Here is a 25,712-nt window from a genome sequence, read left to right on the forward strand (position 1 = left end):
CCCAAGAGGAGCCAGGATTGTCCGGAGCTCGCAGGTGGATCCAGCCGCTGCAGCTCTCACATATTCCAGGAAAACAGGGATGCTCCTGGGTGGCAACGACGTCAAACCCTTTGATTTATTTGTGTGCTTCCCTACAGAAACAACGGCTTCGTTTGAGTGGGTGCAGATGGAGCACAGCACAAACCAGGCAGCTTGGGCTGGGAAATGCTGCCGGGAAGCACCAAATCCAGGCAAAAACGGGTCCAGGACCAGAGCAGACCCTCCTGCCCAGCTCCTCCTGCACCCCAAATAAAAGCACCCGAAGCCATTTGGCTTTTAAAACAGGCTCCTACATTATTTGGAAGCTGTTTCCAAGTCCAAATCACTGTTCTGAGCAATACATGACAGGGATGGGACAAGAGGGACTCTGTGACCTCACAGCAATGTCCTGAGCTCCAGGGGAAAGAAATACCCGAACGAACAGGGAACTCAGGCACGGGGAATGCCTCGGGACAGCTGGAGAAACCTCCCTGCTCTGAACTGATGGAGGCCGGGGGGACCCCTGCACTGCTGGAGGGAACATCCCCGCGTGTTTCTGCAGCCCCAATTTCAGAGATCTGCAGGACTCTGCTGCCAGGCTGAGGTGTGCGAGATGTGGGGTGAAGGAAACGGGTTTGGGGTTGGGGGAGGCAGATTTCTGTATAAATATTGCTGAGGATCTGTGTGGACAGGAGGGATGGGGACATCCAGTTTATTCAGTAAAATATTTAATTCAGAGAGACCTCACTGAGGTTTTGGTGCCACTCTGCAGATTTTATTTTTAGATTATCAAAGCACCTGCCTGGCTCTGCTGCTCAGTTGTGCCCACTGTGTCCACTGGTGTCACTCCATGTAGGAGATTTTTTGCTCTGGCATAAGAAACTGGCCCATGCAGAGATTTTCTGTCTCGCTCACAGATTTATACGGGACCTGTGGAAGGTCGTGGAGCTCAGACCTTGATCTCAGCGGGAACGTTCCTCCCCTGTGAAAAGGAATTCGATCTCCTTAAGCTGGTGTGGGGTAAAGGTGGAACCTGGGCTGGCCTTCCAGGGGAGAGGGAGGGAGCGTGGCAGGGGCTCGGGCCGGGGCGGGCAGGGCTGGGTGGATTTCAGCTACCAAAGGAGCAGGATTACTGAAACACGGATCCCCAGAGCCTCTGCATGGCCAGCTCTCGGGAACTCCCTGTGCCAGACAATTAACTCTTCTCCAGCATCCCCTCCGCAGTGACAAGCGGGCTCCGACTGCAGCTGGGGCAGTCCCGGGCAGGCTCTGCCTCAGCACTGCAGATGAAGGAGCCGTTTTGTTGCTTTCTTTGCTTAGAAGTAATAAAAAGAAATATATTCCAGAAAGCATCCTGTTCCCTGAGGGAAGGAGTGGGGATTTGCAGGGCTTGAGCCAGCAGAGCTGGGGCAGGGCAAAGGGGGTCATGCACAGCCCCCTCCAGGTTTGCATCTTCCTTAAGGGAAGTGTCCTCTGGAATCAGACGGGGCACGGCGAGTGCTGGGGCCTTCCTGGCACCCCAAAATCAGGGTGCTGGGAGTGAGCCCCGGCCCAGCCCTAGGCAGAGCCCTACCAGCTTTCCGCAGGGCTCCTTTTGGCAGCCATCCTAACTTAATTATAATGAAGGATGCATTAGGCGGGGATGAAGTGGCCCTCGAGTGGCTCTAACCCTCTAAAGGAGCTCGGGGAGAGGCGGCGGGAGCGGCTCCGGCCGGGCTTTGGGGATGGGGTCGCAGCTCCATGGAGGAACCTTCCCGTGCCCCCTCCCGGGACACGGAGCCCTCATTCCGCCCGTGCCCGAGCTGGGCTCACTCAGAACCATTCCTGCCAATGCTGGGCTCCCTCAGAGTCACCCCTTGGCTCACTCAGAGCCATCCCTGCCGACGCTGGGCTGAGCTCCGAGGTTCTGTCCCGGCGCTGTCCGTCCTTCCAGCCGTCACCAAGGCCATTCATTAACCGGCGCGGTGCCCGTGCCAGGCCAGGGGGCACGGCTGGACCTGAGCGAGCAGAGCCCAGAACCCCGGCCCGGCCCTCCCTGTGTGCCGGGGGTCCGCACCGCCCCCAGCCCAGCCGGGACCCCCGGCCCGCTCCCGGCTGGCCGGAGCCCCGGGCAGGGCAGCGCTCGCTCCCCGGCAGGATCCCTCGCTGTCCCCTCTGCTCAGCGGCACCGTTCCCTGCCTGGAAGCCGATCCCGGCGGGCCCGAGCCCCGCAAGGCCGGAGCAGAGCGCACGGGAAGCACGAAGGGACGGGGATGGAGGGGCAGTGGGAGAAGGCGAATGGAGCGCTCCGGGTCAGCCTCAGTTTCCCCGCACATGGAGCAGAGAGCGCTGCTCGCAGCCCTGGGAAGGCTCAGGAGGCAGGAAAGGCAGCTCCGAACTTCAGCTGGGGTGGCTGCGGGTCTCACCTGTGCCCACCTGGGCACCTCCCCGTGTCCTGCCCGCCCTGCTGCCCCCAAAGGAGGATTGAGGACGGGTGCTCCAGCCCCGCTCTGTCCCGATTCCAGCCTCTTTTCTGGGCTTGGGTGAGACTTTGTCCCATTCTTCCCATTTACCCGAGGGTGAGATAAACCCTGTCACAAACCCCGCGTTCTCCTGACGGCAGATGTGGGCACAGCATTCGGGTGCCCGCAGAGGACACCGAGTTTGTCACCAGGGTGAGGTAAAATGTCCCTCTGCCATCCAGCTTGTCCCAAGGAGCATCTGCAGTGGATTTGCACGGAGTGATCACTCTCACTTGAAGCGAGCCGGGAAAAAGGAAATTCGCGGGAAGAGGCGATGCACAGAGCCTGAGGCCCTGCTGCCATCTGCTGGGGTCCCAGCGCCGGGTCCTGTTCGGGGCAGGGACCCTCCGGGGGCTGCAAGGGGAAGGGCACGGGATCCCCGGCCTTGTTCTTGCGGGCCCGGCCCTCTCCCGCTGCGGGCTCGTGTGGGAGCAAAACCCCAAACAGCCCCAAGTGTTCAGCCGAGGATCCGGGCTGTCCATTGCTCCTCTGGTGCGGCGGTGTTTGAGGGTCCCCAGGACCAGGGAAGAGGTGAGGATCTTGACGCCATGTTTCAGAAGGCTGATATATTATATTATATTACATTACATTACATTACATTACATTACATTACATTACATGACATTACATTACATTACATTACATTACATTATATTATATTATGTCATGTCATGTCACGTCACGTTATGTTCAAGTGTGAGGATCCTGGCTGTCCCTTGCTCCTCTGGTGTGGCAGTGTTTGAGGGTCCCCAGGACCAGGGAAGAGGTGAGGATCTTGACTCCATGTTTCATAAGGCTGATATATTATATTATATTATATTATATTATATTATATTATATTATATTATATTATATTATATTATATTATATTATATTATATTATATTATATTATATTATATTATATTATATTATATTATATTATATTATATTATATTATGCAACGTCACGTCACGTTACATTACATGATATGATATGATATGATATGATATCATATCATATCATATCATATCATATCATATCATATGAAAATTATATACCAAAACTATACTAAAGAAAGGAGACATCAGGAGGCTAGAAAAGAATGAATAATAAAAACTCGGGACTGCTCAGAGGCTCGACACAGCTGGACCATGATTGGTCATCAAGTACATTGAATTCACATGAGATCAATCAAACATGCACCTGCTGGTAAACCATCTCCAGACCACATTGCACACAGCCATATCAGACAGCTGTTGTTTATATTCCTTTTCTGAGGCTTCTCAGCTTCTCAGGAGAAAATCCTAGTGCAAGGATTCTCATAAAATATCACAGGGACACTTTGGGATGTTCCTTGCTGAAGTATTTCAGCCCCTGCGTTTGGGAAGGCAGAGCCCAGCTCCTGAGGGTGCAGGGTTCTGGTTTACACTCAGATTCACACCTGATTTACACCCTGGCCGTGATAAAATGTGCACCCGGAGGCGGAGGGGGGTGGCAGTGAGGGGTGGGACACGGCTGGGCGGTGCTGCCTCGGTGCCCTGCGGCCGTGCTGGGTGACAGGGCTGTGACAAGGGAAGGACAACAAACTGCCCTGGCCTCAGCCCTGAACGCTGCCAGCTCCACCTCTGGCTGTGTGGGGCTGTCTGGGGACATTTCCAGCTGTCCCCCGGCCTGGGGGAGCCCAGCACAGGCCCAGCGTGCAGCCAGCTCCACGCACTGCCCAGATTTATTCAGTTTTTGCCCAGATTTATTCATTTTTTGCCCAGATTTATTCAGTGCCATCAGGAGCTGCAGCGAGTCCTGGTGTGGGCACAGCTGAGCTGGCAGTGCCCAGGCTGAGGTCCTGTGGGCACAGCTGAGCCAGCAGTGTTCAGACTGAGGTCCTGTGGGCACAGCTGAGCTGGTAGTGCCCAGACTGAGCTCCCGTGGGTACAGCCGAGCTGGCAGTGCCCAGAGTCAGCTCCTGTGGGCACAGCTGAGCCAGCAGTGTTCAGACTGAGGTCCTGTGGGCACAGCTGAGCTGGCAGTGCCCAGAGCGAGCTCCCAGAGCCCGGCTGGATTGCTGAGGAGCTCACAGGAGCTGTGCTGCTTTGGGAAGTGAAGGTGCTGCTGGTTATGGAGGTTTTGAGGTGTCCGAATCAGAGGGCTGAGGGTCACCACAGCCACGGACAGCACGGCACCCACGGAATTTCAGCGCTCGCATCGTCCCTTCTCCCCTGGGCTGCCCCGGGGGCTGCCAGAGGCAGAGCACTCCTGGCGAGGGTTTTCCAGGGGTTCAGGGTCCGGCTGAGCCGCCGCCGGGGGATGCTGAGGCCGCTCCATCGGTGCAGTTCTCCGGCAGGACACGGGGTGGAAACCTCAGCCCGCGGGAAAGCCGCTCCCGGCCCGGCTGTTCCAGCGCTCTGTCCCTGCCGGGGCTGCCGGGGCTCCGCCTGCCGCGGATCCGGGCAGGAATGCCGAGCTGAGCCGCGAGCAGAGAGCTCCAGCCTCGCCTGAGTGTCCCCGGAGCGCAGAGCTGGGAGTGCCGGCAGCCCCAGGGCAGATCAGATCAGATCAGATCAGATCAGATCAGATCAGATCAGATCAGATCAGACTCATCTACCCGAACTGGGACAGCTCCGGAGCCCTCCCAGCCCAGAACCGGCCACAAACCCCTCCGCACCTCAGCAGACTGGGTCACGCAAAGTTCTGCCGCCTCCTCCTCCACGGCAGGTGGAAGGGGAAGGCCTGGGGTCAGCTCTGCCCACAGCGAGGGCTCTGCCCCAGTTTCATTTCTCAAGGGCTGCGGAAGAACCCGTCAGGATCCTCTGAGTGTGCTCTGAGAAATGAAAAACACAAGTTGTGGGGAAAACCAGAGCAAGAAGGTTCCCTTTTCAGTGACGCTGCTTCCCCTTCCCTCCGAGGACAGGAGGAGGAGGAGGAGGCTGAGAGCAGCCCTGCAAGGCTGGGATCCCATTCCTGCTGGTTTCTCGGCTGTTTTATGGCCTGGAAAGGCTCGGGGTGGCCTTGGACAGCCCGCGCTTCAAAGGACGAGAAGAGACTTCAGATCTTTTCTCGGTCTTCAGTGTTTATTAATTGTTTATCTAAAAGATTTTCTCTCAGCCCGACAGAGGTCTGCACAGCAGCCAGCCATGAGCACACTGAGAGCCCCCAGGGTGGTCACCTATCTTTATACTCGAAATTACGTATACAATATTTACCTATTTCCCCCAATACCTTTTACCCTTATTAACCAGTACACCTTTAGTAATAACCAATCCCAAAGTGCCAACATCACCACAGAAGATGGAGGCCAAGAAGAAGAAGAAGAAGGACAGGACACGCCCCAATTCCTCCATCTTACTTCTCTAGACCCCCCTGTACAGAAATCCCAAACCCTGTGTCTCACTCTCTAATTAACCCATCCCTTCACCATTTACCCCAGTGAAATCCTCCCATCCTCATACAGGTGTCGTCTCCTGTGCAGGATCAAAGTCCAGCCACCAGACACTTCTGGCAACATTCCAGGACTCCCGAGCCCCCCAAGGGTGGTCTCGGTCACTCTGCACATCAGTCCTGAGGTGCTGAGATCCCACATTCCTGTGGAGCTCAGGGCTCAGCCGGAGCCTGCGCAGCCCCAGCAGCGCCCCGGGGCTGTGGAAGGACAGCTCAGCATCCCCAAACTGCTGGAAATCCCTGCTCTGGGCACCAGCAGCGGCACCCCGGGGAGATGTGCTGGCATTTTTGGGGGGCTGAAATGCTCCATTCCCAGTGTGGGGCTGGGGTGGAGGTGCTATTTCAGGGAGTGTGTCTGGGTGTGGGGCAGAGAGGAATCGGAACAAGGCTGTGATGAACTGAATTCAGCGCAAGGTGAACTTCAGTGTCCAAGGCCAGGCTGGATGGGACTTGGAGCACCGGGCTGAGTTCAAGGTGTCCCTTCACCTGCCAGTGGTTTGGGACAAGAGAACCTTTAAGGTCCTTTCCAACCCAACCCATTCTTTGTCTCTGGGGTGTTTAGAGAGAACCCAGAGGTCTAAATGAGCTCATCAGAGCCCAGTCTCAGCTTCCTCCTCCTGCAGGAGGAGGGGGCTGGGTGGCAGCTCCAGGGGCAGGGGCTGAGCTGGGATGTGCCAGAGCTGCTGGTGCTCCATGGCCTGCTCTGGCTGGAGCTCCAACAGCTTCATCATTGCTGGTGTCACCACTGCCACACTCAGTGCTACCCCTCCTCCTGGGAGTGACCACTGGGGATACCATTCCTGCTCTCTGTGTGACCCCAAAAGCCACCTGGGATCACTTCCTGCTGCCTGCTGTGGCACCAGCACCCCCAGGTTCCCCTGAGCTCAGAGCAGCCAGCAATAATGAGGAACACAGCTCCCTGCTCCAGGAGCTCCCGGGAACACGCTGATGCTGACATCTCCTGGAGGTGGCCCTGCTCCAGAGCCCTTTCCCCGACCTGGCTGTGGCAGCCTGGTGGCCCCACGCGCTGTTTGTCACTGCTGCAGCCCTGGCACGGCCCCTCCCTGCCCTCCTCCGCTTCCTTCCGCCGCCACGAGCCCCCCCAGGCCATGTTTGGTAACTTCCTCAGCTGCCCCGGGCCCCCAGGAGCAAAACAAGGAGCTGCCCGGGCCTCAGGTGGGGAGGGCAGGGACAGGAGGGGACACGCTGCGGCCCCAGCTGCCAGAGCAGTTTGGCCTCTGCAGCTTTGGCCCTTCAGACACCTCCCAGCTCCTCAGTTCAGGGAGGAGTTCAGTTCTCAGCCTGAGCAGCTGGCTCTGAAACGAGGAGGTGGGAACGGGCAGGAGGGGTGGGAAAGGTCAGAGTGGCATCCCAGGCTGGCACGCAGTGAAGAGCTGTGGCCAGGAGGAGCTGGGACACAGAGCTCTGCCGGAGCCCTTGGCTGTTTCCCAGCTCAGCGCCCTGGGGCAGGTGGCACCGTGACATCGTGACATCACCACCTGATCTTCCCTGTCCCGCTATTTTTGCTGCCCCAGGATTTCTTCTGAACTGCTGGTGGCCGCTCAGTTGGTGGAGGCCGGGCCCACGTCCCTCCCTGGGGTTTCACCTGGCGCAGGTGACGCAGGCACTGCGCGTGTGTGCTTTGCACAGCGGCGTTTGTCTCCGTGGGCCACCGACGAAAGGGGATTTCGGCTCTGACTGCGCTTGCTTTTTTTAAAATTCACTGGAATTTCACTGCTGAACCCACAGCTATTTTGGCCCCCGAGCGGGTTTCGACTCTCGGAGCAGCAGACGCAGCGGTCACTCTCTTCGACAAACCGAAATCCGCAGAGGAACCTGCCCGGGTTCCTGCCCCGAGCACCGGGGACAGGGGATAGGGGATGGGGACAGGTATGGGGCAGAAACCAGGCTGGCACCAGCCTTTGCTCAGGAGCAGCCTCCAGGGCAACAGGAAAAGGCCATTCCCAGGTGCCACCAGAGGAGCACGTCCCAGCCTGGTGTCACCAGCCCGGGCTCGGTGCTGGCACAGAGGGGCTGGGGGCTTGTCTTGCAAAGGTGACACAGGGTAGTGTGGGGAGGGAAGGAAAACAGCACACACAGGATGGAGGAATGGAGAGAGGGAGGGAGAAATGGAGAGATGGATGGATGGATGATGGATGGATGGATGGATGATGGATGATGGATGGATGGATGGATGGATGGATGGATGGATGGATGGATGATGGATGGATGGATGGATGGATGGATGGATGGATGGGGGATGGATGGATGGATGGATGGATGGATGGATGATGGATGGATGGATGGATGGATGATGGGTGGATGGACAGATGGATGGATGGATGATGGATGGATGGATGGATGGATGGATGGATGGATGGATGGATGATGGATGGATGGATGGATGGATGGATGGATGGATGGATGGATGATGGATGGATGGATGGATGGATGATGGATGGATGATGGATGGATGATGGATGGATGGATGATGGATGGATGGATGATGGATGGATGATGGATGGATGGATGGATGGATGGATGGATGGATGGATGGATGGATGATGGATGGATGGATGGATGGATGGATGATGGATGGATGGATGGATGGATGGATGGATGGATGATGGATGGATGATGGATGGATGGATGGATGGATGGATGGATGGATGGATGATGGATGGATGGATGGATGGATGGATGGATGGATGATGGGTGGATGGACGGATGGATGATGGATGGATGGATGGATGGATGGATGGATGATGGGTGGATGGACAGATGGATGGATGGATGATGGATGGATGGATGGATGGATGGATGGATGGATGGACGGATGGATGGATGGATGGATGGATGGATGGATGATGGATGGATGGATGGATGGATGGATGGATGGATGGATGGATGGATGGAAAGAGGGAGAGATTGATGGAAGGAAGGAAGGACGGATAGATGGATAGTGGATGGATGCACGGAGGGATGAGGGGCAGAATGGCAGGAGCAAGGGACAGAAGGAGGGGTGGATGAAGGGAAGAGTGAAGGGTGGAAGGGAAAGTGGCGATGGTACCACAATAGATGGGTCCATGGATGGATGGACGAGGGGATCCATGGATCGACGGAAGAGGGGATCCATGGATGACTGGCTGGGTGAAGGGCAGGGTGCAGGCAGGGAGGCAGGAGCAGAGGGGTGGCTGGCTGGCTGGCTTGCTGGCTGATGGATGGATGGATGGATGGATGGATGGATGGATGGATGGATGGATGGATGGATGGATGGATGGATGGATGGATGGATGGATGGATGGAGGGAAGCACGGAGGGCTGGGCGGGCAGAGGAAGCGGCGGGCGGGGGCAGGTGCCGGGGCACGGCCGGGGCGGGGCGGGCGCGCACATGTACGGGGCGGAGCCGCCGCCAGCCCCGCCCGCCCCGGTGCCGCCGGTGCCGCCCGGCGCGGAGCGGAGCCCGGCGACAGCGCGGCGGGGCCGGCGAGGATGGGCACGGAGCCCCGGCGGCAGCCGCCCCGCAGGTGGGAGAGCCGGGGGGAAAACCGGGACGGGGGGACCGTGCACGCACCGAGCCCGGGGTGTCCCTGTGACCGGGGCGGGGGCTCCGTGCACCCCGTGTACGTGGAGGAAGGGCTCTCTTGCGTTCCCGGGTGTCCGTGGAAGCCGCGGGTTGGGGCTTGGTGCGCTGGGCACGAGCGTGCCCGGAGAGGGCAGTGCCGCTGGCTCGCTGTAAATGCGGGGACAGGAGCGGGACAGAAAGCGGCGGTGTGCGGGGCTCGTGTGTAACTGGGGGCGCTTCTCAAACCCGCCAGCGGGGTGTCACTGCCAGGGCTGGCGTTTCTCTGGCACCTTGGAGGGTGCCCCTGCAGCCCGTGCGTGGCCAGGAGGAGCCGGTGTCGGCCCGGGTGGGGACGGCCCGGCTGCTGTGACTCATTTCGGGACTCTGTGTTTGTTTTCCTCCGCGTGGCCCCACGGAGCTGCCGCTCGGGGCCAGGTGTGGGGCCCTGCCCGCCCCAGGGGACCCCCGTGCCGCGGCGGGGTCCCCGGGAAATGCCGGGGGCTCTCCGCTCCCCTCCGGGGCTTTGGCAGGGCTGCAGGCGGTGACTCACCCGGGCACTGCAGGGACCCAAAGGTCACCGGCCGCTCCCTCAGCCGGGTCTGGGCTGCCCGGGGGGCTGAGGAGCAGCCCCGGGAAGGCGCTGCTTTGGCAGCAGGATGTGGTTTGGGATGTGAGCGGCTCAGCAGCGTCACCCTCCAGCACCGGGGGCTGGAGACGCGCCAGCCCCGGGCCGTGCCCGCGCTGCCTCTCCAGCAGCCCGTGCTGCTCGCTGTGCCTGCCCAGAGCATCTCCCTCCCATCAGGTGCTGCTCCTGTGGCCTCCCAGTGCCACCCGGGCAGTGCCCGGCCCAGCTCCCTCAGAGCTGCTTGGGAGGTGTGAGCCCTGAGGGAGAAAAAGGCTCCGCTGATTCAAATCACTAACGAAAGCGGGAGAAAAGAGCTTTCAGCGCTTTGTTTTGATGTTTGTGACAAGCTGGCTGCTGTCCCCAGCACCGTGTGCTGTGCTCAGGGCTGGTTTCGGGCCGTGCTGCTCCCGGGGCAGCGAAACTGCTCAGGCAGCTGCGGGCTGGGGCTGCTCCTGCTGCTGCACAGCTGCGATTTGCTCTGTGCTCCCATTCAGGTCAGTTTTCTAAATCTCGGTCCGCTGCAAACTCCAGGGATTATGCAGGATGTCAAGGCTTTGATTTCCTGCTCTCAGAAAGGTTTCTTGGTTCGGTGTTTGGGTTTTTCTCTTGTTCAAAGCACACGCACGGATGGAGTTGTGAAGTGTTTCTTAAACCTGGTTGCAAAGCGGTTTGGAGCTCTGGGCGCTGCTCAGATTGGAGCTCAAACATAGAAAGGTGAGAAGATAAGGAGGCAGAGCCTGGCTGTGGTGGTGGCAGTGGTTCTGTCCCTCAGTCACGGTGACTGTGTGAGGCTGGACGGCTCAGGTGATGCTGAGGGTGCTCTGCAGCTTTCCAGGTGTGCTGTGGCAGGGGCTGGGATGTGAGCTCAGTGCTCTGCCTTTCCCGGCCCTGTGTGGGCACCCCTGTCCTGCTCCCGCAGCTCCGCAGCCGCTCAGGGCAGAGGAAAGGGCAGGAGATATGCTGGAGGTGCCCCTTCAGAGGGAGAAAGTGCAGTTTGCTGTGCCTCGGCTGCGTGAGGGGCAGCCCCACACCTGGGGTTGTGGGATGGTGCCGCCGGCTTCTCCCTCCTCCAGGGAGATCAGGGCATCCAGCTGGGACAGAAACCAACCAGGAGTGGCCCCGAGTGCCCTCTTGCTGAATGTGGAAATGAAGATGTGGGTTGAGCACTGAGAAAGAAGAACTGAGAGCAGTGGGAAGTGCTGGCACAGAGGAGCAGCGGCGGCTCCAGCGGGATGAGCTGCTCTGGCAGGGCGAGCTGCCCGTGCTGCAGCTCATCCCCGGGGCTGAGGGCTGCCAGCGTCACTGCTCTGCCTCTGCTGGGCACCAGGGACAGCCAGCTCGGCGTGGGGACCCTGCCATGCTGCTGCTCACCCTGGAGCAGTTTCCACTTCTCTTTCTTGGGTGCCCGCTGAGCAGCGGGGCTGCCCAGCTTTGCATTTTTATTCTGCAAGGGGAGAACTGTGCCTGAGGGTGTCACTCAGGTGAGTGCCCCGTGTTCTTGGGAGCAGCGAGAGGCTCCTTTTGTGTCCGAGCTCTGCTCCCAGCAGCGGGTTGAGCTTCCAGGTGAGGGGATGGGGAGGGAGGATGAGGTTTATACGGAAACTGCCCCCCAGCTCCCTGGGCATCGCCCTGCTGCCCACACTGCAGCTCCGCGCTTTGCTGCTTTCGGGCTGGAAATGTCGCTGCCTGGAGGACATGGGAGCTGTGGGTGCAATCCAGGCCCTGCAGCTCTTTCCCTCCTCTCTCCTTTGCACCCCTTCCCTCCGAGGCTCAGGACTCCCCGTCCCTGTCCCGTCCCTCATGTCCGGTGTGAGGACAGGTGCCACCCCCCCAAAGCCATCACCGGCGGCTCCAGGTGACACCCGCACCCCAGGCAGGGCCGCACCACCCGGGGCCGGGTCAGGGCCCTTTGGTGACGGGCTGTGACCCAAGGACGTTCCCGGGGGTCCGCACAGCCTCTCCCGGTGCCGCAGCCCGGAGGGGGACAGGAGCCGTCCCCAGCGCTCCCGGCTGGCACCGAGCCTCGCCCGCGGCTCCCGAGCGCCTTTCCCAGCACGGAGACCGAACCCCGCCGTTCCCGTCCTTCTGATCCCTCTCTGGCCGCCAATTAGCACGACGTGAGAACTTGTCTCGCTGCTGACGCGCCCGTGTGACTCCTCAGATGCTTTAATTGCGGTGTTTTCGGCGGCCGGGTGCAATGAAATGGTAATTGTTGTGATTGTGCGCCGGGCGGGAACTGAGAGATGCAGCTCTTTGGCGAAGCCTAATTAGGAAATAGGGACACTGTCGGGAATGGCTCTGCGATGTGATTTTCCTAATGAAAGCCGCTGAATAGGCAGCCTTGTGATGAAGAACAGCCTCGCGAGGGCACTGCCAATTGCTCTTCTCTAGTGTTAATTTTGTATTTCCTCCCTATTGTTTCTAATACCCTCTTGGAAAAGCTTGAAGATAAAATGCTTTATTTCCTTGCGCCTCGTATCCTGTTTGGCAAGCGGCGATTGGAGCATGTGCATCTGGAATACATGAGAGGCCAGGCGGGAGCTCCTTCAGACTTGTTCATCTCTGATTTCAAGCTCTGCCACTGGGAAAAAAAAAAAAAAAAAAAAAAAAAAAAAAAAAAAAAAAAAAAAAAAAAAAAAAGGAAAGAAAAAAGAAAAATAAAGTAGCTTCAGCTTATGGCTGCTGGGCTCCCGGCGGCTGGCACAGCGGGAAGGGCCAGCAGGGATGTGCGGCTGCATGGGAGCTGGGGCCGGGATGTGCAGCTGGATGGGAGCTGGGGCCGGGATGCCGCAGCACAGCGATGTTCTGGGAGCCTGGGGCAGGTTGGAGCTCGGAGCTGGATGCCGCAGCACAGCGATGCTCCGGGAGCCTGGCGGGGTTTGGAGCCCGGAGCTGGGGCCGGGATGCCGCAGCACAGCGATGTTCTGGGAGCCTGGGGCAGGTTGGAGCCCGGAGCTGGGGCCGGGATGCCGCAGCACAGCGATGTTCTGGGAGCCTGGCAGGGTTTGGAGCCCGGAGCTGGATGCCGCAGCACAGCGATGCTCCGGGAGCCTGGCGGGGTTTGGAGCCCGGAGCTGGATGCCGCAGCACAGCGATGTTCCGGGAGCCTGGGGCAGGTTGGAGCCCGCGGCTGGGCTGGTTTCACTTCAGCTGCGTTGAACCTGCAGCGCCTGAGAGCTCACCCAGGCTCAGTCTCTGCATTGGTAAAGCCGAGCCTGGAGGCCGGACCTGCCCGGGCAGCTGTGGCTGAGCGCTCCCACCTGGGCTACCCCTTCCCGGAACGGGGCTGGAGCCCTCGGGGTGCCCGGGGCTGCCTCTCCGCCTGTGCCAGCTGGGGAAGGGCCGCAGGTGGCTCTGCCCGGCAGATGGGAGCCGCTGGCAGGGCGAGGAGGGGATAGGAGAGCGCTCCCTGGCTGCGTGAGACGCTGCCGTGGCGCTGGGACAGCGATCGGTGACAATTCTCGGTGACAACTGTCAAGGACTCTCTGTATTTGTACCAGAGGTAGGGCTGGGCCTTGGCTGCCCCTCGAATGCCCTGTTTCATTGCTCAAAATCCCCGCAGTGCTTGGGCTGGGAGCAGCTTGGGTGCCCCCAAAACGCTGCAGGAGCTGTTTTTGGGGTGGCTGAAGCAGAAGTGAGCAGAGCTGGCAGGAGCAGCCCGTGTGAGGGGTGCCAGCACAGAGGACACGGGCACGGTCCCTCTGCAGGTGCTCATTTTAGGGCAGGTTGAAGCAGAAGTGAGCAGAGCTGGCAGGAGCGGCCCATGTGAGGGTGCCAGGGGACAGAGGACACGGTCCCAGCCCGGTCACGCCGCTGGCAGCTGCTGTGTCTGAGCAGGAAGGGCTCGGCTCAGCCCGATCCTGTGACTGCCCCAGCGCTGCCGGGGCAGGGATTTGCCGGGCTGGGAGCTCTCTGCAGGGTTTGTGTGGCCGCTCCGGGTGCTTTCCCTGCCGTGTTTGCCCGTTCCAGGCGGGGCTGTGCAGATGGGGCACGGCTGCTGCACACTTTGGGAAAGGCGCCTTGCTCCGGGCCTGCAGAAGTGTTTTCATCCCTTCCACAAAGGCCTATTCTTTGTTGTCTCAAATTAGGATGAAATGCTTCCCCTTTCAGCTGCTTCCCCCGTGCTCTGTGTCTATTTAAACCCTCAGCCCAGAGGCTTCTCGGCAAACAAGCTCCCATCCTTTCAGGTGGCATTTCCCTTTTCTCATTGTTTCTGGCAGTCTGTGCATGTGAAACCCCGCCAATGTTTCTTCATTCTCGGTGTCTTTGTGTTGATAGAGCTCCTAAATGGGTACACACGGCATGCAGCTGCCCGGGGGACTCACAGCATCTCTCAGGTGTGGGGGCTTTGTGGTGGAAAAGAGGGAATTCCAGGCCGGGAGAGATCCCTGCTGCTCCTCCTCCAGCTGTGGGAGATCCCTGCTGCTCCTCCTCCAGCTGTGGGAGATCCCTGCTGTTCATCCTCCAGATGTGGGAGATCCCTGCTGCTCCTCCTCATGCAGCTGTGGGAGATCCCTGCTCATCCTCATCCAGCTGTGGGAGATCCCTGCTGCTCATCCTCATGCAGCTGTGTGAGATCCCTGCTGCTCCTCATGCAGCTGTGGGAGAGATCCTTGCTCATCCTCATCCAGCTGTGTGAGATCTCTGCTGCTCCTCATCCAGCTGTGGGAGATCCCTGCTGCTCCTCCTCCAGCTGTGGGGATCCTTCCTGCCTGAGGCCTCCCTGGATCAATTAGCTGGGTTGCAATCAAAGCCATCAAGGTCAGTGTTCCCCGAGAGCTGCTCATTAACTGGGAATTGTCCCCAGGCTGGTCTGGTCTCCATGCCAGGGGCTGTTCCCTTAGGGAATTCCAGGGTGTGGAGGAATGGCTGCAAACCCAAACTCCACTTTTATGGCCCAAAGCCTGGGAACTCCCTGCTCCTGAGCTGCCAGATCCTGGTGCTCGTTTAGAAGTGATGGAGGATATTGAGGGTTAAACAAGATTCCACCTGCTCCAGGTGAGAGTCAACCCCATCTCACCTGCTCCAGGTGAGAGCTAACCCCATCCCACCTGCCCCAGGTGAGGGTTAAACCCCATCCCACCTGCCCCGGGTGAACATTAAACACGGTTGGACCTGCTCCAGGTGAGCATTAAACATGGTCCCACCTGCTCCTGGTGAGAGTTAACCCCATCCCACCTGCTCCAAGTGGGCTCCAAGCAGGGATCACTGTGAGGGTGGTGCTTTAGGATTAAGGAGCAGCCTTTGGAGATGGGGTGTCCACAGTCAGTGTCAGCTCAGCTCCAGGAGCAGGGCTGGGATGAAGGGGCTGCTCCCAGGAGGGATGGAGCAGGGCTGGGATGGAGCAGGGCTGGGATGAGGGCCTGCTCATCCCCCAGCAGCAGGGCTGGGATGAAGGTGCCCTTTTTCTGCCCCTTTTGGAGAAAAGCCCCTGGGCCAGGAAGCTCCAGCCTGTCCTGGGAGGATCTGGGGCTGGAAGTTCCTGTGCTGAGCTCCCTGCTCCTGTGGTGGGTGCCTGGGGGATTTGGGAGCTTGCTCTGAGGTCAGGGCTGTGCCAGCCTGGCTGGAGGCTCTTCAAGGCTGAGCTGCGCTTGGTGTCACCTGTGGCAGTGGTGTCACCTCCAGATCAGTCCCTGAGCTGGGGAGAGGGGACAGAGAGTTATGGACGGGTTCTTTGTGTGGAGAAGGGGGCACCTCTTGCCTTGTGCTCTCCATGGGTTTTTGGCTTGGAGCTGGGTCACTGTGGTGGGGCTGCCCCAATGTCCCCAGTGCCAGCACCTTCCCTTTGTGTGCTGTCCCCTGCAGCTCTGGGACACAGGAATGGCCTCCAGGGCTGAGCCTGCAGCCTCCCAGGGTGAACGTGGCTTTGGAAATGTCTCAGGCTCTGGGTTTGTTGCTCTCCCTCCCCTCCCAAGGAGGGGTGGATGCCGCCCTGGCTGTGTGAGGGTGCTCAGGGGGTGAAGCCTGCTGGCTTTGGCCGCTGCTGGATGGGTGCCCGTGTCCTTGGGCTGTCCCCCCTTTGGAGATCTCCTTCCTGCCTTCCTTGCCCTTGCTGGCACAGGGGAGCTGTGGCTGTGCCCTCTCAGGTGGGGCTCACACCCGCCTGGCAGGTCTGTGACTTCAGCCCTGCCTGCCTCTGTCCTGAGAGTGATGGGCACAAAAACTCCCTGCCCAGATCTGTGCCATCCAGCCCTCCTGGCCCAAGGGTGATGGGGACAAGGTCCCTGCCATCATCTGTAACTTCCAGCCCTGCCTGCCCCTGCCTGAGGGCAATGGGGACAGAAATGTCCCTGCCACCATGTGGCATCCAGCCTCTCTTAGCCCTGGCACGAGGGCAATGGGCACAGAAACATCCCTGCCACCGTCTGTCCTCGCGGTGCTGGGAGCAATCCGCAGGGTTTGGGCAACCAAGCCAGCGACTGAAAAGGCTCCTGGGTTCCCAGCAGGGCCTCCACAATGGCAGGAAGCAGCTTCTAAAGCTTCCTTTGGATACACAGGGCCTTGGGGGAAAGATTTACTTGCTTGTTTATGCTGGAAGTTAATCTGTTTAGTGGGTTTGGCATTAGAGCTCACAAAAAGCCCTCAGGAATGGTCACGCTGCGTGTTTGTAGGTTTGTCTCTCACTTACTTTGTGTCACAGCTGGAGGAGTTCAGCAGAGCCAGCGCCAATTGAAAGCTCACGTGTAAACTTGTTTTTCCAAAGAGCCAGGAGGATTTGGGATCAGCTCCTGCACAGGAGGGAGCTGCCAGGGGCAGGCAGTGGGGCAGGGATTGGGGTCCCCTCTGGGAGGGACCCCTGTGCCACCTGGGGGGGTCCCTGGCCCCATCCAGGCTGGGAGATGTTTATTCTATAGAAAAAACCCACCAGACCCAACCCTGTCCCTGGGACTGTCCCTACCCCATCCAGGCTGGGAGATGTTTATTCTATAGAAAAAACCCACCAGACCCAACCCTGCCCCATCCTGTGACCCAGGGGGGCAGAGTGAGGAGCCACAGGACATTTGTGGGGAGAGGAACCCTGGGAAGGGTTTGGAGAAGCAGGGCAGGCTCAGGGAGCACAGGATGGCACAGGAACCCTGGGAAGGGTTTGGAGGGGCAGGGCAGGCTCAGGAGAATGCAGGATGGGACAGGAACCCTGGGAAGGGTTTGGAGAAGCAGGGCAGGCTCAGGGGAATGCAGGATGGCACAGGAACCCTGGGAAGGGTTTGGAGGGCAGGGCAGGCTCAGGGAGCACAGGATGGCACAGGAACCCTGGGAAGGGTTTGGAGAAGCAGGGCAGGCTCAGGGGAATGCAGGATGGGACAGGAACCCTGGGAAGGGTTTGGAGAAGCAGGGCAGGCTCAGGGAGCACAGGATGGCACAGGAACCCTGGGAAGGGTTTGGAGAAGCAGGGCAGGCTCAGGGGAATGCAGGATGGTACAGGAACCCTGGGAAGGGTTTGGAGGGGCAGGGAGGCTCAGGGGAATGCAGGATGGCACAGGAACCCTGGGAAGGGTTTGGAGAAGCAGGGAGGCTCAGGGGAATGCAGGATGGTGAGGAGCAGCTCTCCTGGTGTGGCAGCTCTGGTGTTTCCCTGCGCTCTGGAGGTGACAGTGCCACCCACGCGTGAGCTGGCACAGTGAGAAGGGATTTTCCCAGGGCTGGCCAGAGAAGGGCCCTGTGTGGGGCAGCTGCTGTGGGGATGTGGGACATGGGGCTGTGCTGGGACCCTCCTGATCCAGACCCTTCCTCGGGGCACTTGCAGGGGCTCATGGGAGGAGCTCAGTGCCTGCTCTGTGTGGCCATGGACCCCAGGTGTCCCACAGGCTTCTGGGGGGTCCCCTGATGAGCCTGGACACACACAGGGTTTCACCAGCTCTGCCCCATGAGTGGGCACAGACCCCCCCCCAGCAGGGATTGCCCTTGTGCCTGTCCCTGGAGTGCTGGGAGGGGTCACTGGCCTCTGCTGAGTCCTTCAGCTCCTCCTCAGCACAAACAGCTCAGGCTGGTGCTGCTGTTGCACTTTGGGCAACACCTTTTTCCCTCTCTGAATGATGCACTTGCTGGATTTTCTATCTTTCCCCCTGTGACACACAAGAACTCCTGTGCTGAGCTCCCACCTGCCCTGGAGAGGAGCCCTGGGGCTCCCATCCCACCCTGCTGGGGACCCCCAGCTCCTGTCAGGCTGTGCCCACTGCAGGCTGTCCCCAGGCTCGCTCCTGGGATCCCACCTGGAGCAGAGCTGCCAGTGATGTGGGGTGGAACTTCAGCCTCCCCTGAGCTGCCAGTGACTGGTAGAGGCTAAAATTAACTCTTGCATCATGTGGCCAGGGGTTTTCAGAATTGCTGCCAGGAACAAGAGCATTTCCTCTCTGAAAACCGAGCTATAAAACTGGGCAGCTCTTACTCACATCAGATCTGTGTCATTTCTGTTGGCCTTGGGGTTTTTGAGAAGGAGAACAGAGCTGGCTGAGTTCTGCCAAACTCCCAGAGCCCAGTTTGGGGGCAGGGCTGGGGATGGGCTGGTGATGTCCTGGGTGGCCTCTCCATCCCCATCCAGGCTGGGGCTGGTGATGTCCTGGGTGGCCTCTCCATCCCCATCCAGGCTGGGGCTGGTGATGTCCTGGGTGGCCTCTCCATCCCCATCCAGGCTGGGGCTGGTGATGTCCTGGGTGGCCTCTCCATCCCCATCCAGGCTGGGGCTGGTGATGTCCTGGGTGGCCTCTCCATCCCCATCCAGGCTGGGGCTGGTGATGTCCTGGGTGGCCTCTCCATCCCCATCCAGGCTGGGGCTGGTGATGTCCTGGGTGGCCTCTCCATCCCCATCCAGGCTGGGGCTGGTGATGTCCTGGGTGGCCTCTCCATCCCCATCCAGGCTGGCTGTTGGAGGCAATGGCTCCTGTTCCTGGACAGACCCAGATCCCCACGGGGCTCCACAGCAGAGCACAGAGATGATGGGGTGCTCCAAAGTCACTGCATGGTTTATTGGTTTCCCTCTTTGTTGGACTCCATCGTTTTTGGGGCTCAGGGTGATAACCCTGGAGTTTCTGGTGCTGTAAGGAACAGGACACCAGCAGTGTCGGCTGGGCAGAAGTTCACAAGGATTTCAGCTGGAGAGGGTCCCTGCCAACCCAAACCATGAATAAACTCTCAGGGAGCACCTGGGCAGCCCCAGCCAGCTCTGGCCAGCCTCATTCAGCTGCATCCCTGTGGAGATCCAAATTCTGTGGGGCAGCAGTGGCAGTTCCCTTCCTTAGCTGGTGCTGAGTGAGGACTTTAATCCCCCAGCGGTTTCTCCCTCTGAGCAGCTGTGCTCTGGGGAGTTTTTGAGGGGAACTGGGTTTTCCTGCTGAATGCCCTCCTCTGCAAGCCCCGAGGACCTGGTCAGTCTGGGAAAATTGATTTTCCCCCTTGTTCAGGGGGATGGGAGCCCTTGCAGTGGCAGATCTTGTGTGCTGCTCCCCCAGTAACTCCTAACGAGGTGTGAATTCTGGGTGTTGTGTTCTGACCGTGTGGCTGCTGGGATGCTCTCCCTGCTAATTAATGTTCTGTAATTTCAGTCCCTCTGAAATCACCTCGGGTGCCTTTCTGGGGATGAGCTACGGAAGGAACTTGTGAATAGTTCCAGAAGGAACTTGTAAAGAGTGAATGGGGCCTGAGCCACTTCTGGGTGTGCTGGAGAAACCTGCTAACGGGACCTGAGCCCCTGGGGAAGGGATGCAAGAGACCTTTCCCTCCACACGGGGATGGAATTTCCATCGTGGCGGCAGAAATCCAGGTTTGGTGGCGGCAGGGACAGGAGTGATGGCTCAGTCTGCTCAGAGTGGAGAGCAGGACAGGAGTGATGGCTGAAACTGCTCAGAGTGGAGAGCAGGACAGGAGTGATGGCTGAGTCTGCTCAGAGTGGAGAGCAGGGCAGGAGTGATGGCTGAGTCCCCTCCAGAGTGGAGAGCAGGACAGGAGTGATGGCTGAGTCTGCTCAGAGTGGGGAGCAGGACAGGAGTGATGGCTGAGTCTGCTCAGAGTGGAGAGCAGGACAGGAGTGATGGCTGAAACTGCTCAGAGTGGGGAGCAGGGCAGGAGTGATGGCTGAAACTGCTCCAGAGTGCAGAGCAGGACAGGAGTGATGGCTGAGTCTGCTCAGAGTGGAGAGCAGGGCAGGAGTGATGGCTGAGTCTGCTCAGAGTGGAGAGCAGGACAGGAGTGATGGCTGAAACTGCTCAGAGTGGAGAGCAGGGCAGGAGTGATGGCTGAAACTGCTCAGAGTGGAGAGCAGGGCAGGAGTGATGGCTGAGTCTGCTCTGAGTGGAGAGCAGGACAGGAGTGATGGCTGAAACTGCTCAGAGTGGAGAGCAGGGCAGGAGTGATGGCTGAAACTGCTCCAGAGTGGAGAGCAGGGCAGGAGTGATGGCTGAAACTGCTCAGAGTGGAGAGCAGGACAGGAGTGATGGCTGAAACTGCTCAGAGTGGAGAGCAGGACAGGAGTGATGGCTGAAACTGCTCAGAGTGGAGAGCAGGGCAGGAGTGATGGCTGAAACTGCTCAGAGTGGGGAGCAGGGCAGGAGTGATGGCTGAAACTGCTCAGAGTGGGGAGCAGGGCAGGAGTGATGGCTGAGTCCCCTCCAGAGTGGAGAGCAGGACAGGAGTGATGGCTGAGTCTGCTCAGAGTGGGGAGCAGGACAGGAGTGATGGCTGAGTCTGCTCAGAGTGGAGAGCAGGACAGGAGTGATGGCTGAGTCTGCTCAGAGTGGAGAGCAGGGCAGGAGTGATGGCTGAAACTGCTCAGAGTGGGGAGCAGGGCAGGAGTGATGGCTGAGTCTGCTCAGAGTGGAGAGCAGGGCAGGAGTGATGGCTGAGTGCCCTCCAGAGTGGAGAGCAGGACAGGAGTGATGTCTGAGTCTGCTCAGAGTGGAGAGCAGGACAGGAGTGATGGCTGAAACTGCTCAGAGTGGAGAGCAGGGCAGGAGTGATGGCTGAGTCTGCCCAGAGTGGAGAGCAGGGCAGGAGTGATGGCTGAAACTGCTCAGAGTGGAGAGCAGGGCAGGAGTGATGGCTGAAACTGCTCCAGAGTGGAGAGCAGGACAGGAGTGATGGCTGAAACTGCTCAGAGTGAAGAGCAGGGCAGGAGTGATGGCTGAGTCTGCTCAGAGTGGAGAGCAGGGCAGGAGTGATGGCTGAGTCTGCTCAGAGTGGAGAGCAGGGCAGGAGTGATGGCTGAGTCTGCTCAGAGTGCAGAGCAGGGCAGGAGTGATGGCTGAGTCTGCTCAGAGTGGAGAGCAGGGCAGGAGTGATGGCTGAGTCTGCTCCAGAGTGGAGAGCAGGACAGGAGTGATGGCCGAGTCTGCTCAGAGTGCAGAGCAGAGCCCTGTGCTGAACAAAGGGAGCAGGCCCTGGGGATGATGGTGGGAAGAGCCTTTCCTTGGATCTGGCAGCAGCTGCTGAGGATGGAGCTGCTCTTTCAGCCCAGGTGGGCACACACAGGGAGGGAGAGGGGGCTCTCTTGGCTCTGCTGCTGCTGCCTGGGGGGAACTGACCCCTCAAACCAGAGGGGAAGGCCCAGAACTGCCCAGTTTGCCCACCTGTGCCATCTCTTAGGGGAGCCCAAATCCTGGCTTGGCCCTGGAGCTGCTTTCCTGCCCCTCTGTGCCCAGCCCTCCATGCCAACGTGCCCTTGCTGGGGTATCTGGTGAGTGCCAGGGGCAGCCTGGTCATTTCTGCCCCATCATTTGTGTCTGGGCTTTATTTCAGTGGCAGCCTGGTCATTTCTGCACCATAATTTCTTGGGTTTTGTTGCTCTGGGCTGTTGATGTTCCTGGAACTGCTCGCCCCAGAGCGGGGCCCTGTGCAGTGTCAGCCCTGCAGCGTGGCCAGAGCTGCCCCTCGGATGTGGCAGGAGCCTGAAATCCTCTCCAGGATAGGAAAGGGCGCCACAACTTCCCCCTGGCCCCGAGCACTTCTCCTTTTGGGGCAGCACACGGAAGGTGGGGTAAGAAGATCTCTGAAATTGCAGAAGTGTGGGTTGCCCTTGGAAACTGTCCAGCCATGGCTGGGGAGGGGGATCTGGGTGGGGATGGATTTGGGATTTGGTTGGGGATGGATTTGGGATTTGGTTGGGGATGGATTTGGGATCTATCTGGGATGGATTTGGGATCTGGGTGGGATGGATTTGGGATTCAGCTCCTGGCTTGGGGCTTCCTGCTCAGCTAGGAAGTGTTGTAATGGCAGGAGACCCCAGCATGGGGGGCTGCAGGCTTTGAGGGCTCTGAGGAGTTCCCTTCTCCTGTTTTTCCACCCCTGGGAGGCACCATCCCATGTCCCCGCTCCCCCGTGGGTTGTTTTGGATCTCGTGCAGTGCTACTGGTTTCCACAGGGATATTCCCACCTTGGGATGATTCTCTGGTGCTGCTGGGGAGGCAGAGCCCTCAGCCTGTGCTCCTGGGGATGCTCTTGGCCGCTCCCCGAGCCTGCCGGGCTTTTGGCTGGAATTTTCTTTGACCTCATTTGGTTACCCGGCCCTACATGCTCAGCACTAGGGCAAAACATCCCAGGGAAAGGAGCTTATGCAAAACCACCCAGAGCCAGAGCATTTCCAGAGCCACAAAGGACTTTCCAAGGTCACACCGCAGATTCTGAGCCTGGGAACAACTCCGAAGGGGGTGAGGAGGAGGAGCTGGACCTGTGGGGGAGAGCAGCAGCACTGTGGGACATGCTGTGGGTGACTGTGGGGTTACCTTGTCCCTGTGGGCTCTGGGGTCCCACAGCAGCACTTCCCTGAGCCTGGGCTGGGCTGGGGCTCCTGCTGCAGCTGCTGGGGCTCTGGGGGCCTGGGGGAAGGAGCAGCCCCAGTGAGGGGAGCAGCCCCAGCCCCCAGCTCTGCCCCAGCCCCAGCCCCAGCCAGGTGTTCCTGCCCCAGCCCTTCCCCGGCTCTGCCAGGTGTTCTCCAGCTGCTCAGAGGTGCTGGGAGGGGCTGCAGGGAAGCTGGGAGTGTGTGAGCAGAGGAGGTGCCAGCACAGGGAAGTGCCAGCAAGGGCTGGCAGCGGGCACGGGCACAGTGGAGCCGTCCTGAGTGGCACAAGAGCTGCTGCTGCAGCCCCTCTGTGCTCTGCTCACATCCCCAGGGGTGGCCCTGGCACCTCGGGTGAGTTTCCTTTCCTCTCAGCTCTTCTCAGCCCTTTCTCCTGCCAGGGACACAGGGGAGCAGCAGATCCAGGGTTGTGTCCAGAGCCACGAGGAGCTCTGGGATGGGATGGGGTGAAGTAGCAGCAGTAAGGGACAAATGCTGGACCCCTTTGATGCAGATTCAACCCCAAATCTCTTGGTCCTGCCTGGGCCCCTCAGGGCTGAGTGCTTCTCTGCCAGGTGATGCCTTGTGCTGGGAGTGAGCAGCTCTTCCAGCTTGGGGGGGATCCTAAAGCCCCCCAAGGGTTTCTAAGAGTTTGTTGGGATTTTCCCTCCCCCAGCTGCATCTGTAACAGCCACACTTATGACCAGCCCTTTGAAGACTTCATTGCAGTTATGAATCTTCCTTTGTTCCCAGGTCTCCCCTAATTGGCTTCCTGTGCAAACTTGAGAGCTGGTGAGAGGAGGGCTGAGTTCTGAGAGGGGGCTGCTGGTTGTGAGAGGGGGCTGCTGCTTTCTGGGGGAGCTGCTGTTTGTGATGGAGCTGCTCTCTGGGGCCCTGAGCCCCACTCAGGGCAGGCCCTGCCCGCTGCTGTGCCCAGATGCTCACAAGGGTGGCATTATGGCCAGCCTAAGCTGATTTACATGCCTGCATTTGCAAAGTGCTAATCTAGAGGGATGTTTTTCCTTTTCCCCTCCTCTCCTTTTCTTTTCAGCCCCCTCAAATCTCCTGCTCTCCCTGCCAGGTTCCCAGCTCCTCTGGCTGGAATGGGCCCCAGCTAAATCCTTTATCTGTCTGTTTGGCAGCCCCGGGTGCAGTAGTTAGCAAACGAGTGACACTTTTCCTGGCTCATTAATTAGATTTACTGAGCTGAGCGCTTGCTGCAGCAGCAGGGCTCTGGACAAGGCAGTTCTGTATTTTGTTTCTGAGAAATTTGGGATTAAAAAAAAAAAAACAAAACAACAAAACAAAGCAGTTCCAGGGCAGTTCTGGTCCCATTGGTCGAATCCACAGCTCTCCTGCTTGCAGTGCTGCTGAGGACATGTGGTGTTCTCGTGTGCAGCTTTATTTCTGCAATTTGCTGCTGCATGGGCACTTCTGGCTCTGTGTCATTGTTTTGCTGCTCAGAGACTTTGAGGATGGGAGGCTGGGTGCCCGTGGCAGGATGTCTTGGTTAAGGCAAGTGGTTCTTGTGGGTTAGAAATAACCTCGGTGGAGAATTAGGATGTTTTATTATATAAATGCTTTTCTGGCATGTTCTGCTCTGCCAGGTTTATAAATGGGATTGAGAAGGTTGCAGTAGGGGATAAAAGTGAGAGGATGTAAGAAAGTTCTGGTTCACCTTTGCAATTGAGGGGCTGTGCTGAGCAGGAGCCTTGGCTGCTCCTGCTGGAGGGGAAACTGAGGCACAGAGAGGTCTCACATTACTCTGGGCTTTGATCATGGACCTGTGGGTCCCTCTGAGAGCACTGCACAGCAGCAGCCTGTGTTGTGTTCCTGTAGGGGTGAGCAGCCTGGGAGGTGCCGGTGCTGGCTCCTTGTCCCCCCTCGCTGGGCACTGGGACACCCGGGGAGCCTGGGGGACGCTCCCGGTGCTGCTCAGTCACGGGTGGAGCTGGGGCAGGGACAAACCCAACAACTCTTTAAACACCGAGCTTAGCATGGCCCCCAAGCTCCTCAGCCCCGAAACACCGCGGGCCGGTCACTGATTTCAGTGTCGGATGTTTGTGCCAAGGAGCGAAGTGCCCGGCACAGGAGGAGCTCCAGCGCTGGCATCAGTGTGCTGACAGAGCTGCCGCGGCTCCAGGAACGAGATTTGGGGACACGGAGAGAAATTTTATCAGCTCTCCTCTGGGGAGGAGAGCACAAACAGCGGAGAGGTGTCCCAGAGCTGGGGAGGAGAGCACAAACACCGGGAGGTGTCCCAGAGCTGGGGAGGAGAGCACAAATACCGGGAGGTGTCCCAGAGCTAGGGAGGAGAGCACAAATATCGGAGGTGTCCCAGAGCTGGGGAGGAGAGCACAAATACCGGGAGGTGTCCCAGAGCTGGGGAGGAGAGCACAAATACCGGGAGGTGTCCCAGAGCTGGGGAGGAGAGCACAAATACCGGGAGGTGTCCCAGAGCAGGGACCGAGGGCACTTTGCCCTTCTCCCCGTGGGAGCTGCCCTCCAGAGCAGCAGCAGAGTTCATCCAGCGCCGGGACAGCGAATTGCCGCTAATTGGCTGCCCCTAATCGCTCAGGGGCCAGGCCGGCTAATTAGCGGCGTCTTTCCAGCCCCCGTGTTAATTTGGAGAGTGCGGGCATTCCCGAGGGAGCTGGGACTGGACCCCCTCAGTCCGGTGCCCTTTGATCCCTGCCGGGAGCTGCGGCTGCAGCCAGCAGCCTGAGCTCCGGTAAAATAACCCTGTAGCTACTTTGAGTCGGTGCTTGGAGGTTAAAAAGCGCAGCAAGAACGCGAAGTCTCCCCGGAGGTGAGTGAGAAGGGCA

The 25,712-nt window shown here is 59.0% G+C and overlaps 1 protein-coding gene across 1 annotated transcript in view; it reads left to right on the forward strand.

Moving 5' to 3' along the window:
• Positions 1-9,401: 9,401 nt before the first annotated feature.
• The window catches only part of PIK3R5 (phosphoinositide-3-kinase regulatory subunit 5), a 46,641-nt gene continuing 30,330 nt past the window's right edge, over positions 9,402-25,712 (forward strand). The window contains exon 1 of the mRNA XM_058038791.1: positions 9,402-9,461. The gene's annotated coding sequence lies outside the window, so the exon portion shown is untranslated. The remainder of the gene's footprint in view (positions 9,462-25,712) is intronic.

The sequence above is a fragment of the Melospiza georgiana genome, chromosome 21, assembly GCF_028018845.1.
Source record: "Melospiza georgiana isolate bMelGeo1 chromosome 21, bMelGeo1.pri, whole genome shotgun sequence".
NCBI lineage: Eukaryota > Metazoa > Chordata > Aves > Passeriformes > Passerellidae > Melospiza > Melospiza georgiana.